At 56.5% G+C, this 16,690-nt stretch overlaps 1 pseudogene; it reads right to left on the bottom strand.

Moving 5' to 3' along the window:
- Positions 1-4,822: 4,822 nt before the first annotated feature.
- LOC119091130 (ATP-binding cassette sub-family F member 3-like) lies at positions 4,823-16,558 on the bottom strand (annotated as a pseudogene).
- Positions 16,559-16,690: the final 132 nt, after the last annotated feature.

Genomic DNA, 16,690 nt, shown 5'->3' with positions numbered 1-16,690 from the left:
GTTGCCCAGCGCTTTCCAACGCATCGAGCAGAGCCGGACTCAAGGCGACCGTCAGCAGAAGAGCCCGCAGTAGCGACATGACACCGGCAGAAAGAGTGGTGCCTGCTGTCCGCCATCCGCGCCTTATATACGGGCGGAGTACGCCGCCGACGTCGTCACGAGCGCCGCTTCAGCCGCTGCGGCGGCCGCCGGCGACACCCAGTCGGGAAGTACGGCTCCGCGGTCAGCCGGCGCCGCCGACACGCCGTATATACCTGGAAGGCGCTAGGTGCCGTCATACTTGACAAGCCGGGGCCTGGGGTCCCCCACCCGATGCGGAGACAAAAGCCGACGGGGAAGTTCGGCTCGGGAGATGCAATCTCGGATGCATCCAGCCACGACACGGCACCACAATAAACAGTCAGTTGCATTTCTGGCGCTCTGTTGGCATTGCAACAATGCTATCGTCTTTCGTAAAGGCAAACTTACGCGAGCCTCTCCCTGAAACGCTTCAAATTTCACAAACAAGCACAGGAAAGAGGAGCGTTGCTGTGATACACCGTTTTGATAATCAGAAGGTTGTTCGCTGTCCATGAAAATGCAGCCAGCCACTGGTAACAATACTGGCTCCGAGTGGGAACACAAACGATGCGTGGTTTTGTAGCGATAACTGTCAACGGAAACTTCTCTTTGAAGCATTTTTGTGCTCACTCGGTGTGAGCAACTTTTAGCTTGGACTTTGTAAGACGCCAACAAGGACGGGCTAACGGGTTCTAAGGAAGGATACGCTTACATTTCACAGGCTAAAATACCGCTTGCATGATTCTTACAAATCATGGAGTGCAACATGTGCACGAACGAAAGCCTTCGACAGTGTAGGACTTACGTAGGGCTTAAAAGATATCATTGATTATCAACGTGCACCAACATAGTGACAGTGCACTGAGGACAAAGTTAATCCTATGAATGATCGTAAGGCTTGCATGCCCCCGAAATACCTGAAATCTTGTTCGAAAACAATCAAATTCAGTTCGTGACTAACGTAAAAATAGTGTTCCACATTTGTACGTGGTTTTGAACTGAAAGAGCCATCTTCAAGATCATTTGGTGTGGTTCACAATGCCGCCCATCTCAAGACCTGTCCTCCTAGTTTCTTAACTCAACGACCGCGAGGACTTACGTCGGACGTGGACGAGGACGTGCACACTGTTTTCGGGAGAATATTTTAAGGTCACCCAGGCATTCATGATATGATAACGTCATTGAAATCTTGTCATGCCATTAGCCGTGCGGCGACCGAGGCTAAAGAGATAAACTGCCGTGCCTTTCATTTCTGTCATTTGTGAACGTCATTTGCATATAAAGCGGCCGACAGCTGGCTCTTAGCCAACGTTATGCATTACACAAAGAGGTATCAGACATTAAAGCATTGACAAGCATATTTACTAAACAGAGGAACCGCAATGCCTGAAGCAGTTTTCCCACTTGACGTACACCAGCAGTGATAACTGAGCCCATTTCTTGATATCTGATGCCTCTCCAAATGTCACACATCTTTAAAAGCCACGACAAAATAATACCCGCAGTCCAATTTGGGAATTAGACGTGGTACCAGACGGTTTGACGTAGTCACACACTCATCACACACGTGTTGTGTGATGAGCTGTTGTGCACAGCAAGATACACACGGCTGAGGTGGGCTAGTTGACAACAGCACCGTACGCATTCCGGCATGTGACTGTCGCATGTCCCAAACCGACCAATGATTCACCAGCTGGGGCTCTGCACCCAGCTCTGAGAAACTGCAACGTTACGACCAGGCGCTGTCAGAGTCGGTAGCGGGCGGGGAATTCCGTGCAGTTTCTTGGAGGCGTCATTTTCGAGTGCAACCCTCTCCTTAGCTATTAGACGGGAACCAGCGCTGAGCACGAACTAGACTATTGTAAAATTGCACGATTGTAAAATCAACTAACACAGGGGGGGGGGGGCAAAATGACCGCAGTAGTCGACGCGCCCTAAAACTCCAATCAACAACAACTAACACAGTATTCAGCTGGACTAAAATGCCTTTCCCTTTGATATTTTCCCAGACTAAATAATCTACTAGGTCATCTTTTCACTAGTTGGTACAGTTAACTAGATCACACATCTCACTAAATGAAATGTTTCACCGAATAATTACACAACACCGTTAGTTCGGTAGCTATGCTCTAGAGGCATCGGACTCTCAACGTTTGCTTCTTGTACGTCGTCCTGTTATTGCTCCGTATCCCCCCCCCCCCACACACACACACTCACGCCACTGGTTCCGTTACGCCCAACGGCAGCGTAACCAGCATTGCCTTGCGACGAAGCCATGTCCACCGCACAGTAATGACGCAATTGCAGGTAGTTCCCCAACCGCAGACATCGTGCATGACAATTACTGAAGACCTGTCGATGACGTCACACCAGTTCCAGAGAAATCGGCATGCATATCCATCACCGAAGACCATCGGATAAATTAAACGGTCATATCGAAAGGCATGTATTCACCTGAATGCTGCGGGGATATGGATCAAACCGGGAACAGCGGCCGACACGGGCCAGGCGGGAGCGTGGATAACAGGCGAATCCTAACCTGGATGCGATCGGGGAAATGGATCAACTCGACCGGTGGCGCAGCGGTCCCGAAGTTGGTATCATGACCGCTTATGTGATCAGACCATGCAGCACAATATAGTCATGTAATGTGACGACAAACCCACATCGAATGACGAGCTCATGGCTGGCAGTACGCTCACTTATGCTATACGCCACGGATCTGCCGTAGCTGCTCGCGTAAATACACAACACAGCCAAGGTCAGATCGGTGATTTGTCCTGCCTAGATGCATGCGGTATGAATAATTAATGGAATTCTTGAGCGGGTTATACCGCTAGTTAAGAAATCATAACTGCATTTACGTAGTGAACTAGACTACTCACAATCGGCGCTGGAAACGCAACAACATGAGTCACTCACGTGTCTACACTCAAGCCAGTGATGCAAAGATTAGTGAATCGGGATGTAGCATGGAAACCTCTAAAACTAACCAATACGCGGGCTAAAATTTAACTCATCACACGACTGGGAAATTTCCGATGTGATGGCAAATCTCTCCAAACTCCCAAACAAACCAAACAGGGCGCATTCTCTCTCATTCAGAGCAATTTCGGCGCAGTCGACAACATGCGCCAACAGCGACCTGTCACCTAAAGCGCTGTCTGATTTCTCATCTGAAGTAGAATTACCCCTATGCATATAACAGACCGCGACTTAACCCGAAAGAAAACGGCAGCGGAAGCTGTAGTTGAACACGGTTGCCAGAATTGGTCCTTGGAGTTGTATCATTCCATCAATGAGTCCAATGAAGAGAAGGTCTTAAACGCAAGCACGCGTGAAATCAACGCGCCATCTTAAATTGCATATTATCTATCACAGACAGAGGCGCATTTTTGTTTGTCCCCTTATATCTCTTTTCTAAGAAGGTGGTTCAGAAGGTGGAACAAAGGATCAAGCTGGATAACAATTAACAAGTCGAGAATGCCGAATGTCTGTTCTAGGAATTATCCAAAAAATTGAACAAACTTTGATAGGCGAAAATAGACCGTAGAAGTAGGCCGGTATAGTAGTAACGTGCCGAGGCAGCGCGAGAACAGAACACGACACACCGGGCGTCAGGTCAGGACAGATCGGTGTACCGACGTCAGGTCAGGACAGATCGGTATACCGACGTGAGGTCAAAGCAGATCGGTGTACTGACGCCAAGTGAGGACCGATCGGTGTGCCAACATAAGGTCAGGACAGATCGGTGTACTGCCATACGGCCAGGACAGAGCGGTGTACCGACGCCAGGTCAGCACAGATCATCGTGTAGACATCAGGACAAATTGGTGTACCGACGTTTGGTTAGGACAGACCGTTTTATCGACGTGAGGTCAGGACAGACTGGTGTTTGAAAAGCACGTACTGCTGAATTATATGGATGGGTTCACTTGCAGTTAAGAGACAAAACAGCAGTTTGTGCAATTCTTACAAATCAGGGAGGGGAAAATGGACACGACCAAAGCCTTTCAAAGGGGGCAATTTATATCTTGTCCACAAGACGTCATTGGTCATTTACTTCCAACATGGTCACACTGCGCTGAAGATAGCTTTATATTTACGGATCATTCTGTGCTCGCATGTGCCATGATACCTGAGAGGCTTGTTCGAAAATGAAAATAAATCGGCTTACAACTAACTTAAAGCTATGAAGAAACCAGTTACACGCCAACAGATTCCACAACTGAACGTTATGCCAGCGGGTCCATTGGAGCCACACATCTTGTGTGATAAGCTGTTATGCATAGTAAGACATAACAGGTGTTGATGGGGCGGCCGGCAACATAACCCGACGCCTGCCCGCGTACGACTGTAAGTCCCGAACCGTCCCATGATTCACCAAGTGGGGTTCTAACCGCAGCTCTGACGAAACCCGACGTTACGGCCGGGCGCTGTCAGAAGGAGGTAGCGAGCGGGGCGTTTCATGCCTTCCACGCCTCGCTCGTCTTTCCAGTTACCTTACGTGTCTTCCCTCGCCGAGCAGAGTTTCGAGTCAGAGTCCAGAGCCGAGTCCAGTCAAACATCGCGTGTTCATAAGATGAGGTCCTGGCGTGGTGAGATGATACACCAGAGAGATTCCGTAACCAGACAAACACCTCTGCACGTGCATGGAGATGTTGTCGAGGGGGTAATGTTCGAAGCAGCTTTGTCTTTCCTCACACTGCACTAAAACCTCGTCCGACTCCAACGCGGACGAGGGAAGACACCAGCGTGCAGACCGTGTGTTGTATTAGCAAATTCGGTTTGATACATGTTCAGCGTATCAAGGGCTTTTGACAAAGCCTCCAGCTAGCGTGAGAAGCACATTTTCAACAAAGCTAAACAGAGCATTGGTCGCGTGGCCCGCATCGCCCGTCGCCACTGCAGAGGCACATCACCCCACACCGTCCTCCCAATCCGCCCGCTCTCCGGCCCCTGCCTTGAAGCCTCCGCGCGCGCGCCGGTCGGACCCGCGCCGTCCTCCAATTCCATTAGATCGGGCCTAGATGGGGGCCGGCATCAGCCGGCGTTGGCCGCCTCGATCTCGCGCCGCACGATCGTCTTGTACTCGTCGAAGCCGCCCTCCAGCGCCTTGACGGTGCCGTCCGCGCAGACCCAGAGCTCGCGGCACACCATGCGGATGAGGCGCTCGTCGTGAGAGACGAGGATCACGCCACCCTGCGGGCGCGACGGCGCGTCAGAGCGGCAGCACGGGGCCAGCCAGCCGCCGCCACAGACAGGGCGCACGGCCGGCGCGCATCAGGCCATGCTACTGGGGTCCCTGGACACGCGCTGGAGATAGCACGGGTCATTGCTCCATTTACCACAAGCTGGGAACAAGGATGTCCATCTTTATGCTGTACGGGATAAGTAACAGACCATATACCGGATCCCTGCTCACCGCCCGAAAAGACCTTACTCTGGTGATCAGCAAAGAGCCCAGCGGGCATCACTATAACCCTACATCATCGTCATCACATGAGAGTAAGCGGCCAACAACACTGAGCCAGCTGAACACCGCCGCGCCCGGCTTCTTCGAGCGCCACGCCGCAGCAGCGCTCCAGCGCCGCGGCTCTCTCGGCGACACGGCCTGCCCGCCCGCTCCAGCGTCCCGTACTCAGTGGGACCGGCGACAAACTCACGTTGAAGCGGTTGATGGCGTGTCCGAGCGCCTCGATCGTCTCGATGTCCAGGTGGTTGGTCGGCTCGTCCAGTATGAAGAAGTTGGGTCGCGCCATGCAGAGCGCGGCAAAAGCCACGCGCGACTTCTGACCCCCGGAGAGACTGCCCACCTGGCGGCCAGAGCGGTCACGGTCAGCGTGGGTCCGGCGAACACGAGGGAACCAACACCATACCATCAGCAACCCCTGGTGTAATCGCTGTGGATCGCTGGAAAAGTTTCGCAGGTCAGATGAAGCGCAGTATAAAGCGTAGTATTCAAGGGAAAAATGATGCATCACATGACTGCAAAGTGCGATGGATTAGCATTGCCAAACCCACCAGCGAGACACGCGTAGATACATCGAAAAAGTGCTTAAAGACGCAAACCACCGTCAAGATACACCACACTGTGTTCTCCCACATTGGTTGTCATATAGCTCGAGAGTGTAGCACACGACGTTTGGCAGGTAACAAGCGCAACTCCCGACAGAGACAAATCTGAACATCGCCCCCAGTTCCGTTTCCGCCGACACACCAACCGCTGACACCATGAGCCGTCACCCAAGTGGCGGCGACCGCAGGCAATAATTAATCCCACTCCCGACAGATGTCTCAGCTGCCACGCCGTTGGCCGGCGAGCGATAGACGACACGGCCGGCCGCCGCAGCGGCGACACGCCAGCGTCTCCGAGCCGTCTCCGGCCGGAGTCGGCGGCGGGGTCGGTCGAGCCGCACCTGCTGCGTGGCCAGGTCCCCGGACACGCCGAAGCTGCCCAGCTGCTGACGATACTCCTCCACCGGCCGACCTGCCGGCCAGGCCCCGGTCAGCGCTCAGCACCCCCAGCGGCAGCCACAGCTGCCGGCCTGCGCGCTCGTCACAACCCTTAATCCGCTTGTTGCATCATCCGATACAGAGCAACGTATTTGGATTTATCTCAGAAGCCTGTGGCATTCATTAATATATGGCTGCATCATGCGGTGTCCGCGTCCACGCAGGGATCTAAGTAAAATAGAATAAAAACCGCTCTAAAAGAAAAAAAACTGTCACTCGCCCGCCACGCGGCGTCAGCAGAAAATGAAACACAGACTGCTAGCCTACATCACTGCTGTTGGCTTGTCATCCGACCTTAATGTCCGCAACACTCTCATGTTCCACGGTACATATCCGAGACTACACGCCAGCAAGGCAATAGCATGCTCATTTACGTTGTTATCCTTGTATGTTCATTCGTGTGCTAGCACTCCTGCCTCAAACAACCGTGTTTTCGACCATTCACTTCCCGTGCGTTCTGTCCACCTGTGTGTCTGGACAAGACCATACAGCGGTGCCTGCTCACATATCCCCGCGCTCTGTGGTGCTCACCTGGGAACCGTTTGGCCAGCAGCTGGATCGAGTGCACGGTCATGTCTAGCTGGTCCACGTGGTGCTGCGAGAAGAACGCGATCTTGAGGTTGCGGTGCGCGTGCCGCATGCCAGCCACCGGCGACAGGTCGTCCATCAGGATCTTCAGCAGCGTCGTCTTGCCGGCGCCGTTCTCTCCCACCTGGCGGCGGACGGAGCAACTGGTCACTTACCGGCCGCCAACAGAGCCCGCCAGCGAGGCCCTCAAGCAGTCGGGAGGGGGCAAGTGAGCGGAGATCGGAAAGAGGGAGCCGTGCTCCCACTGGTACCCGCCACACCAGCAGCCTCACTCACAATGCAGATGCGTGACTCCATGCTGGTGCTGAGGTCGACCTTGCGGAAGATGTAGCGGTCGGAAGTGGGGGTAGCGGAAGTCGACCTCGTCCAGCTGCAGCACGGGCGGGTTTAGCGGCTCGGTTGGCGGGAACTTGAGCACCACCTCCCCCTCCGGCACGATCGGCACCAGCACCGGACTGAGGAGGCACACAGGCGAACGGTGATCACCCCCGGAGGACTGGGAGCGGGTCACACAGCGAACGGTGGAGGTACACAGGCGGACGGCGGAGATGGCCGTGACAGCGGTGGACGGCGTACGGATAACAGACGGGGAATGACAGCTACCACTCCGATGGTAGAGCACAACCGCCGCGCACGACACCGACACACGGCCGGAGCGGCAGCGTACACACTCCGATGGCAGAGCACAACCGCCGCGCACGACACCGACACACGGTCGGAGCGGCAGCGTACACACTCCGATGGCAGAGCACAACCGCCGCGCACGACACCGACACACGGTCGGAGCGGCAGCGTACACACTCCGATGGCGGAGCACAACCGCCGCGCACGACACCGGCACACGGTCGGAGCGGCAGCGTACACACTCCGCGCCGCGGTCGGACTCCCACTGCCGCGGCCGTTCGGCATGCTACAACACGCAGCCGTTCGACCGCACAGCTTGGTGAGTTCAATGAATGCTGCGCTTACTCCACCTCATCCTATGGAAGACATGGTCACTTACAGCTTTTCCAGCATCTTGATCTTGCTCTGGACCAGCGACGCTCTCTTGGCATTATATCTGAACTTGTCGATGAACTCCTGGGCGTGTGCCCTAAACGCCATCTGAAGAGATCCAGACAAGCACAACCATGAAGACACGAACATTTCGGACAGGGCCAGGCCGGGCATCAGTCCCTGACTCGCCTAAGACTGCGTCTCAGCTGACGCGTAAGCGGTAGTGCCCGTTGGCAGCACGCCATTCAGCCGTCGGAGGGTTGCGGAATACAGGCGCGCGCTACAGAGCGACACGCTGAACCACCCGGGAGACAAGCATCGGCGACGAAACGAACTCAACGACACGGCAGCCAGGGTTGTGAGATCGAGGAGATAAAACACAAGCCACAGGTGCTGAGATCCTGCCGTTCTTTTGACCAGCCAGCCGAGGTCGTCAAGTGACCCTGTAACAAAACTGACACGAAGCAGAGTCCTGTTGGCACTTACCTGAGCTTCATACTCCCGTTGCTGATTCTTCATCTTCTCCGTCTTGGCTTTCACAAAGTGCTCATAGTTACCTCTGCAAGCAGAAGGGTGGGCGGTATACAATAATACCCAGAGCACTGAAGTTACAGATCCCAAATAGGTAGCAACATATATCAACACGCATTATCGCGTTATGCGTATCACTTACACTGCAAACGCCTTCATAATTCCACTTTTATCGTGCGTCTCAACTAATCTTCGCCCCACTGACGTGTGCTGCTAATACAACAAGCCAGAACGTCTCCTGAACAGTGCCTCGAAACTCCCGCTTACGCCACCTGGGTCCGAGCGCCGTCACAGACGACACCAAAAGACCACGCCCAGAGGCCGGGCGTGGGTGGCGACGCGGCGGCCGTCCTCACTTGTAGCAGTCGATCTTCTGGTTGTGCAGGAAGAGAATGTCGGTGGGCACCACCTCGAGGAACTGGCGGTCGTGCGACACCACCAGCAGCGTCGACGGCCACGTCTGCAGGTAGTCCTCCAGCCAGATGATGGCCTTCATGTCCAACATGTTCGTCGGTTCGTCCAGCAGCAGAAGGTCCGGCCTGGCAGGCGCGGGCGACCCCCGTCAGCGGCCGCTCGCAGTGGTCTGACGTGTGTCAGCAGGGCGCCCAGTGACACACTGACAGTGTCAGCGACGAGCCAGGTCTATCGCGGTATGTAAGGCAAGCTCGCCATCGCTGGTGCCGCGGTGAGGCTGTGCGCTACCGCCCGCAGGAGCGGTGAGTGACCACGAACGTTCTCAGGTCTCACACAGTGTCGTCATGGACCACAAAGCACACGCTTGGGGCGTGGCGGTACCGCCAGACGAGGAGCGCGCACACTTCCCATTGACTAGGCAGCCATGAGATCAGCCTCGCACCGCTTCACAAGAGGCCAGCTGCGACACGCACAGCTGGCGAACTCACTTTGAGAACAGGCCCTGCGAGCTCACTACGAGAAGAGGCCCGAGATCTCACTGTGAGAAAGTCCACCGAGCTGACTGTGAGAAGGCCTGCGAGCTGATTGTGGGAAGGGGCCTGCGAGCTCATGAGAAGGGGCCTGAGATCTCACTGTGAGAAGGCTTGCGAGCTGAGTGAGACGGCCTGCGAGATGACTGTGAGAAGTCCTGTGAGCTGACTGTGAGAAAGCCTGCGAGCCGACTGTGAGAAAGCCTGCGAGCTGACTGTGAGAAGGCCTGCGAGCTGACTGTGAGAAGTCCTGCGAGCTGACTGTGAGAAGGCCTGCGAGCTGACTGTGAGAAGTCCTGCGAGCTGACTGTGAGAAGTCCTGCAAGCTGACTGTGAGAAGGCCTGCAAGGTGATTGTGAGAAGAGGCCTGTGAGCTCACTGTGAGAAGAGGCCTGCGAGCTGACTGTGAGAAAGGCCTGCGAGCTGACTGTGAGAAGAGGCCTGCGAGACTGTGAGAAGAGGCCTGCGAGCTCACTGTGAGAAGAGGCCTGCGAGCTGACTGTGAGAAGAGGCCTGCGAGCTGACTGTGAGAAGAGGCCTGCGAGCTCACTGTGAGAAGAGGGCGCGGGCGAGCGCCAGCCGCATCCGCCAGCCGCCGGAGAACTCGCGGGTGGGCCGCTTCTGCATCTCGGGGCTGAAGCCGAGACCACGCAGGATAACCGCTGCGCGCGCCGGCGCCCGGTCCGCGTCCGAGGCCTGCAGGCGCGCGTACACCTCCGACAGCTGCTCCGAGAGGTTGGCGTCCTGGTGGCTGGAGACGGGAGATGAGGGTCACCACGGCACGGCATCCTGGTGGCTGGAGACGGGAGGGGAGGGTCACCACGGCACGGCGTCCTGGTGGCTGGAGACGGGAGGGGAGGGTCACCACGGCACGGCGTCCTGGTGGCTGGAGACGGGAGGGGAGGGTCACCACGGCACGGCGTCCTGGTGGCTGGAGACGGGAGGGGAGGGTCACCACAGCACGGCATCCTGGTGTCCGGAGACGAGGGGGAGCGATCAACACGTCGGAAATACGCCACAGTACGAACCACCATGTTCTAATAAACGGACATACTGGTGTCCGGAATACGCAACAGATAACTGTATTGGGTCCATTGGTCCTTCCACTAACGCCCAATAACATACACACAACATGACCAACTGCAACGAGTAAGCTGACGCCCGTTCTTCACAGAAGAGGGCAGCGTTTTCCCTGCCGTTCAACAGTCGTTACGGCTAGTTAGTGATGGCCCATCTTGCGGTCATTCTATCAATCTGGTCTTGTGACTACGCTAGCCGCAAGACCACCGCAGTCTACTGGCGTTTTGTAGCATTGCCCACACGTCCGCAGGCGCGGTGTTTGCTGACAAACCGGGAAGCGTCTTGTAGGTGACGTATTTCCATTGTGGCGTCATCGGCCGGGGAGCTACCGCCGCATTCTCGCGTGCCGATTGACCTCACCTCACCAAGTGACCACCGCCGGAGTCGGGGGGGGGGAAGGGGGATGGGGAGGGGGGGAGGGCTAGGGGGAGGGGGAGGGGGAGGGGGAGGTCACCGTCCCGTGTAAATCCTCCCAGTCGTTGCTACTATCGTGGAGAGGGTTGTTCAACGCCAGATGCGCTCCAGTCTGTCCAGAATCATCTTCATGTCTCAGCCCAGCGTGGTCTGAGCCCGCACCATTCCGTCGGAATCTCTCCCCCGGGCGTCCCAGACCGGACTCCGGGAGTCATGAACCGCTGACCATGGCTGGCTGGGCTCCATGGCTGTGGTTCGATCCATGGCTGGATTCGGTCCATGACTGAATTCGGTCCATGGCTGGAGTTCGGTCGATGGCTGGAGTTTGATCCATGGCTGGCGTCCAGTCTATGGCTGGACGTCGGTCCATGGCTGGAGGTCGGCCGATGGCTGGAGGTCGGTACATAGCTGGTGTTCGGTCCATGGCTAGATATTGATCCACGGCTACAGTTCGATTCGGATCGGTCCATGAAGTTCGCGACTGTTCGCCCTCGTTCGTCCAACGGCGTTGGCCTCGGGCCGTTGCTTCTCCAGGTTGAAAAGATTATGACCCAATTTCGATACCCTGCGCTTGACGTTCTTACACTGTGCAAACTTTATGTCATCATGTTATGCAACACGATAGCATACCCTTGGGTAACACGATTTTCTTATCTTTATCACGAAAACGGAGGTGAATTTTAACATCAGATTGCTACCATAAGGGTACCAACAATGTTACAATGTTGTGTAGTCAAACAAACAGCCCACATGTGGAAGTCCTGAAAATGCGATAGAACAAGTTTTAAAAATGCACTGCCTGTCCCTGAAACTCTCTGGCGCTATGCTCACTGCTGCAAGCATATAGCCCCGTCCAAACAGCGACCGACCGTGTCGGCCCGGGCCGGGCCGAGGCCGCTCAGTATTAACATCTTCAGCAACGCCGGCATCCACTCTCGCCGCCGTCCGAGCGCCCACCCGTCGTTGATGCGCGCGGTGAGGTGGCGCTCCCGCGCCAGCAGCTCCTCCCGCGCCGTGTCGCACTCCAGCACCGACTGCAGCGCCTCCGTCTCGTCGCCGGTGACCTCCTGCTCCACGTGCAGCACGCTCACGTGCGAGGGGATCACCAGCTGGCCGCTGGAACAGCGCCGCCGGCCGTGAGAGGCGGCGGCGGGCCGCCGACAGGCGCCGGTGGTGCCCCGCAGTTTGTATCATCAGGCGGCAGACCAAGGTCTGTTCGGCTACGAAACCGAGCGCCAGCAATGCGTCAAGCAAGAACGAGTGGACGATGGAGTAACGGGTCGGTGATTTACGAATGAACATGTGCATGACAGGGCTCTCACGACAGTTTGATGATTTGTTTACGGCATTCGCGTGATTTAGATGATGACACCAACATCGCATCTCTCTCGCCAGCTGACGGGTAGACGTCGGCAAAATGCCAAGGTACGAATTGAGTCCGACACGGTTTCAAGCGCACTTACTCCATGAATCCGTCAAACGCTTCATATTTCCCTCTAAAAAATGACGTCATTCACTTCGCGGTAACTCGCTTCACATACAGACAATGAGCCTCTTGAGACGGAGGTAACGGACAAAACACACCGAAGCGAAGGCCTTGGACGAGTGGGCATCACGTGCGCGTTGTCGCACCGGAGGTGATTCGATCTTTCGATCGTGCGCAAGGTGAAGTTCTTTTACACTCATTGCATGGCGTATTTTCCGTTTAGCAGCTGGCGTGTTGGTGGTGGTGAAGCAGCCGCGGGCTTCACCCACCTGGAAATCATTCGCAGCATGGTGGTCTTGCCGAGGCCGTTCCTGCCCACATAGCCGTACCGCCGGCCGTACACCAGCGTTATGTCCGCCCCGGTCATCAGCACCCTGCCGAGACACGGCGGCACGGGTCAGGGAGCACACTGACATCAGGTGCACCCAGTGGGGATGTGGTGGGTGCACACCCTGACCTCGTCTGACCTCGGCCTCCTGCAGGGACAGGGCAGACGGCGCACGCTTCGTCAACAACACCACGCGAGGACGTGATGGACGGTGCAGGACACGCTGACACCGGCATCCCTCTTCCGCGGACATGGCGCAGAGGGTTCAGAATAGACACTGATATCAGCATGCTCCACAGGAATGCTGGGCAGGCAACACCACTATAGTCACCAACATCTTTCCCACTCACCGCACCGCCCTTCGCGCACGTCGCATGTGCGTGCTTTGCCCCCCCCCCCCCCGCCCCCACTCTACTCCCACCGCACCTCACTTGTCTCCGATGGTAATGTCGAAGTTCTCGATGCGAATGTCCTTGCACATGTTGGCGCCGCGGGCTTCTGCGCGCACGTCGCGTTTGGAGATGACCTGCGAGGCGCTGGCCCGTCTTCTCGGCCAGGCTGGCTGCCGCTGGCGCCGGTGCCGCGCTCTGCTTTCTCCAGCTTCTTCTTGATCTTCTCCTCAGCCTTCTCCAGCTTCTTGGTGTCCACGCGCTAGCGGCGGATGGCAGAGCGGAGGGGGTGAGGTGAGCACTAGTCGATGAGAGAGAGAGGTGTGAAGTGAGCACTCGTCGATGAGAGGGAGATGTGAGGTGAGCACTCGCCGGTGAGACGGAGGGGTGAGACGAGCACTCGGCGGTGAGACGGAGGTGTGAGGTGAACACTCGCCGGTGAGAGGGATGTATGGGGTGAAGACTCGACTGTGAGAGGGAGGTATGAGTTGAATACTCGCCTGTGAGAGGAAAGGGTGGGGTGAGCACTTGCCGGTGAGGTGAGCACTCGTCGGTGAGATGAAGGTGTGACGTGAGCACTCGTCGGTGAGAGGAAGGTGTGAGGTGAGCACTCGCCGGTGAGAGGAAGGTATGAGGTTGAACGCTTGCCGGTGAGACGGAGGTGTGAGGTGAACACTCGCCGATGAGAGAGGAGGTGTGAAGTGAACACTCGTCGGTGAGATGAGGGTGTGAGGTGAGCACTCGCCGGTGATTGAAACGAGGGTGTGAGACGAACACTCGCCGGTGAGAGGGATGTGTGAGGCAAGCACTCGCCGGTGAGGGGATGTGTGAGGTGAACTCACTTGTGAGAGGGAGGTGTGAGATGAATACTCGCCTGTGAAAGGGGGGTTAGGGAAGCACTCGCCTGTGAGATGGGGGTGTGAGGTGACCACTCGCCGGTGAGAGGCAGGTGTGAGGTGAGCACTCGCCGGTGAGAGAGAGGGGTGATGTGAGCACTCGCCGGTGAGAGGGAGGTGTGAGGTGAGCACTTGCCGGCGAGAGAGGGGTGAGTTGAGCACTCATCGGTGAGAGTGAGGGTGTGAAGTGAGCACTCGCCAGTGAGAGGGAGGGTGAGGTAGTTCGCCATCGTGTTCACGTTGCCGAGACCCTTAGCACGATTACTACACCGTTTTCGCTAAAGATCTAAGCCTGGCGTAGATGTACGGACAGGGGTCAAAGGTACTGGACACACTTCCTGGAAGTTTAACATTGACGCTGTGACCATGCACGAAAACAGATGGCTTTATATGGGGTTTGGGTTTTCTGCTCTCCTCTTTGCGGTCATTGCAAGCTACCACCGAATCCTTCTGGATTACTGATGGCCACCAACACCAAACAAGTCTGGTCTCTTCTGACACATCAGCCATGCAGAAAAAGGCCGGTCCTGATGATCAGCCGTGATTACCTCAAGCATTTTAGGTCAGAACTCAGTCTCACTACATCTGCCAATGGAGCTGAGGTGCCGCACATGTGCTTTCACAGCCAGACAGCAGCTGAGTGGTCAAGGACAGGGAGCCGCAAAAGATCCGGGCCTAGCCTCCATCGTTCCACTACCGTACTCCGGCCCCGTCTCATTCAATTCAAGTCAATGCCATCCCATCGCGTCCCATCTCATCTCATCTCATCTCATCTTATCAAATCACATCACATCACATCAATCACACCACATCACATCTCATCCCATTCCATTCTATTCCATTCCATTCCACCCAATCCCGTTCAATCCAATTCCCACACCCCTGAGCGGGACTGACCGAGACGACCTCCTTCTGCGCCAGCCAGATGCTGGGCATCTCCTGGACCGTGTCGTCTCCGGCCAGCGAACCCAGGTGCACGGGCGCCTCCAGTCGCTTCCGGCCGCCGTTGGCCACCTGGTGGCCGTCCGGAGCACTAACTCGCAGCTGCGCAATCACCCGGTCACAAAGCAGGCTGCCGATCACCACCCCGGTCAGGGTTACGGTCAGGTCACCGACAGGTCACGCTCAAGGCCACTGTACCCTGCACAGAACAACGGCGGAGAAGAACCTCGCGCACAGGTCGACCGTCGAGAACGCAGTCCCCGCTGAATGTGGTGTTTAGCATAGCCTCCACCAATTCCTTCGCTCCTCGCCACCACTAAGCGTTCACCCGTTCACCGCTGGTGGACAATAGCGTTGTCACGCATGGTCGGATTGAGACGTACTGATTACGTTTGTCAATTCAACATATGAGATTTGATGACAGAGAGCACGCCTTAGTAGGCGCAAGCGGACCGCATAAGCAAGTCGGTAAAGCAAATCCGTACCAGGGCAACATGAGAACAGAGCACGACGGACCAGAAGTTAGGTCAGGATAGAACGGTTTGTATCGACGTCAGGTCACGACAGAGCGGGTTGTATCGACGTCAGGTCAGAACAGAGCGGTGTACCGATGTCAGGTCAGGACAGAACGGTGCACCGGCGGCAGGTCAGGACAGAGCGGTGTACCAACGTCAGGTCAGGACAGAGCGGTGCGCCGTCAGGTCAGGACAGAGCGGTGCACCGGCAGGTCAGGACAGACAAAGAGCGGGTGCACCGACAGGTCAGGACAGAGCGGTGCCGTGTCAGGTCGGACGAGCGGTGCACGACGGCAGTCAGGACAGATCGGTGCACCGACGTCAGGTTAGGACAGATCGGTGTACCGACGTCAGTCAGGACAGAGCGGTGTACCGTCAGGTCAGGACAGAGCGGTGCACCGTCAGGTCAGGACAGAGCGGTGCACCGACGGCAGGTCAGAAGAGCGGTGTACCGACGTCAGGTCAGGACAGATCGGTGCACGACGGCACGTCAGGACAGCGGTGCCCGACGTCAGGTCAGAACAGAGCGGTGTACCGACGTCAGGTCAGGACAGAGCGGTGCACCGACGGCAGTCAGGACAGATCGGTGCACCGACGTCAGGTCAGGACAGAGCGGTGTACCGACGTCAGGTCAGGACAGAGCGGTGTACCGACGTCAGGTTAGGACAGATCGGTGTACGACGTCAGTCAGGACAGATCGGTGTACCGACGTCAGTCAGGACAGATCGGTGTACCGACGGCAGGTCAGGACAGGTCACAACACTGACCGAACCACGTGCTCGCTGTCGTCGCCGGCCACCTGCTCTACGATGCCGCCGATCGCCTCGTACACGTCATCGCCGGACTCAAACTCCTCGCCCGAGTCGAGCACCCCTGCCGGCGAGGGGGCGTGCCAGAGGTCAGTTCCACTCCGCCGCCAGGTCGCGGCTCATTTACCCACAGCCGTGGCATCGGACGACCCCGTGACCCCCTCCCCTCCCGTGCTGTCGGCAGTCATTTTAGCTT

Source organism: Pollicipes pollicipes, unplaced genomic scaffold (genome assembly GCF_011947565.3).
Source record: "Pollicipes pollicipes isolate AB1234 unplaced genomic scaffold, Ppol_2.1 Scaffold_3271;HRSCAF=3841_pilon_pilon_pilon, whole genome shotgun sequence".
Taxonomy (NCBI): Eukaryota; Metazoa; Arthropoda; class Thecostraca; order Pollicipedomorpha; family Pollicipedidae; genus Pollicipes; species Pollicipes pollicipes.
Note: the sequence above shows the minus strand (reverse complement) of the source record. Positions and strands in the feature narration are given on the sequence as shown.